The sequence below is a fragment of the Macrobrachium nipponense genome, chromosome 21 (genome assembly GCF_015104395.2).
Source record: "Macrobrachium nipponense isolate FS-2020 chromosome 21, ASM1510439v2, whole genome shotgun sequence".
Lineage (NCBI taxonomy): Eukaryota > Metazoa > Arthropoda > Malacostraca > Decapoda > Palaemonidae > Macrobrachium > Macrobrachium nipponense.
This window is the reverse complement of record NC_087212.1, coordinates 79,955,557-79,958,056: the sequence shown is the minus strand read 5'-3', so window position 1 is coordinate 79,958,056 and position 2,500 is coordinate 79,955,557. Positions and strand designations below refer to the sequence as shown.

Sequence of the window (2,500 nt, the reverse complement as noted above, 5' to 3'; positions counted from 1 at the left end):
TGGTTCATGCTCTCAAATAATGTCAGACTTTCACCTTTTTGTTTGAAGGTCTTGCCTTTGGGTAGGTACTTTGTCTTTGACATTCGTCTTGATGCCCTTATTCTATGTTTGTTTAGACCCTTATTTGTTTGTTTACTGTAAGATTCTTTGCTTCGTTTGTTTTAGGTTGTTTGCCATGGTCTCTAATAAATATATCTGCATATGTGAATATTTAGACTCGCTGGCTGTTCAGGGTGACCTCATTTTCTATAAGGACATTGAAATGGGGCGAGAATGAGTCCTCCTCCCCGCATAATTGCATCCCTTGATGGATAGGATTTGAGATATGTCCTTGAAATACAACCCTTGGTATCTGTTTGGTGTGCAATGGAATGTCCTCGCTTGATGGCCGCTCTTGTTCCTATTGGACGAGAGGGGAAGAGATTGCTGTGCTACACGTTTCTTTTATTGTTATTTTTCAGGGTCAGATGACACTATGAATAAGCTGCTTTTGTTCAGTTGTGCTCAGAAATAAAGATTTTCAATTGGAGATGTGTCTTTTCAAGAGCCTGGGATGCAAGCCCCCAGTAGAACAACTATTCATTTTGTCTTCTCATCTGAAGCAGATGACACCTGGCATTTAATAGACACGATGGGATGCAGAAGCTGTTCAAAAAAGCTTTCCACTAGTGGTATTTCTTGCTTATACCTGCTGTAGTTTATTTTCAATTGTGTGCTGGTTCAGAGCATTCTGCACGATCATAGGCTGTACCCAGTGCATGATGCTTTTTGTTTTTTCCCGTTTAAAACTCTCTTTTGGAATATGCCCCAGTTGTTCTGGCTTTGAGGTTTCCTTTTGCAAGGCCTATTTCGAATATATACTTTGTTTCCCCCTGAGCCTTTTTGTGAGTTTCCATACCCCCTTCTCATATTTTACCAATATTTCTTTGTTGCTTCATGAGCCAGGAAAATTTTCCCCATGTTATGTCAATATTCTGTCTAAAACTGCGGTAAAAATGGCATTAATGACAGTAGTTTATTTGAAGCTTAAATGGTGATGATGGAAAGAAGACAGGCAAAGCTGCTCCTCCCACCGTGACCCTGATCACTTTCAGATGAGCCTGTGAGTGACAGTGCGCATCAAAAACCTTCAGGAAAAAGGTTCTGCCCACAGGATGGCGTGCAGTGATGTGCCCAACCACGTTATAGAAAGGACAAGGTAGTCTCGCACTTTTGATGAGTTTGGGGGCCCTCTGCGCATGTGATTTTGTACCCTACAGCAAAGCCCTTGCAATGGCAATGCGTGGCATTCAAATGCCATATATTAGAAATTATCAAATAACCTAATGATGAATGATCTTAATTTGCATAAGCCACCAAAATTTCTGGTGAAAAGAGGTGACCATTCATATCAGCAAACATTTAGGTGAAGGTTCGCCCAGATTAGGTTGCTTTTACAATTCTATCACAAAATTATGCTATGTAAATTTAGCAAAATACACGAACCAAAAGATGGACTCGCTCCAACGAACAACTTACAAAAGGAAATCAACTTGAAGACGATTGATAACGAGGTCCCAAAAGCACACAAGGTTAAAACAGGAAAGTTTACAAAAATTGTGGAAGGAAAATCCCATGACATCAATCAGTCTCTAAAAGTGTCACTCACAAAATAACATGATTTGTGCAACATTCCGCCTATTCAATTTCTCAAATATTGATATTTACATGAACTACAACAATTCATATGTCCAAGATCGCATTCACCGTTTGAATCTATGGAGAGCTATTGACTGAACCGCATTTCAAAGTAGTAACTAGCGCAATTATCCCTGTGTTTACATCAGTAAAGTGTTGCTCCGATGCGTACGGGTGACGTCACAGATTATGGTCGGTTACATAAAAAGACACCTGCGCATTGGACTACCTGTTGTTTCTATATCGTGGATGCACTTTTCTGAATGATAGAAATGGCTTTGCCTTAGTGATTAGGATGCAAGCTGTTTGCTTGAACTCTCATGTGAGTGTTTGCTTTTGATATTGTGATTTGAAGTGTGTTTGTGTGCTTGTGTGTGTACATGTGTTTGAATGTTTGGCCAGTTTTTCTAATGCTAACATATATACCACCTTCCAATGCTAACATAATGCCATCTACTCCTCCACTGTGATGCATGGAACATATTTGTTTACTCCTAGAACTCTCAGTCAACCCTACTTATTGTCAGTTTTTAACGAATGCACAAGCTTGGATATAATATTTTTTATTCTGGCTTTGGTTGAAACTAGAATTTCTATATCTGGTACACTGCCTGGTCAACTGGGTAGCTCTCCACCAAATGCTTTAGCACAACTAGAACTTATGTTGTGTGGGGGGTTAGTGTAGGTCTGAAAATATTTGACTTTGATGGTCAGTATACATTTCTCTCTCACCTGTTGTCGAGGGTCGACTCCTTCTGGGAAGATGATGATACGGCCCGAACTGACCTGGGAAGGCGACGTGCTTTTCCAGCGCAACAGTCGC

At 40.3% G+C, this 2,500-nt stretch overlaps 1 long non-coding RNA gene across 1 annotated transcript in view; it reads left to right on the top strand.

Moving 5' to 3' along the window:
- LOC135198196 (uncharacterized) overlaps positions 1 to 2,500 on the top strand; it is an 82,199-nt gene that overhangs the window by 38,355 nt on the left and 41,344 nt on the right. The window lies entirely within an intron of this gene.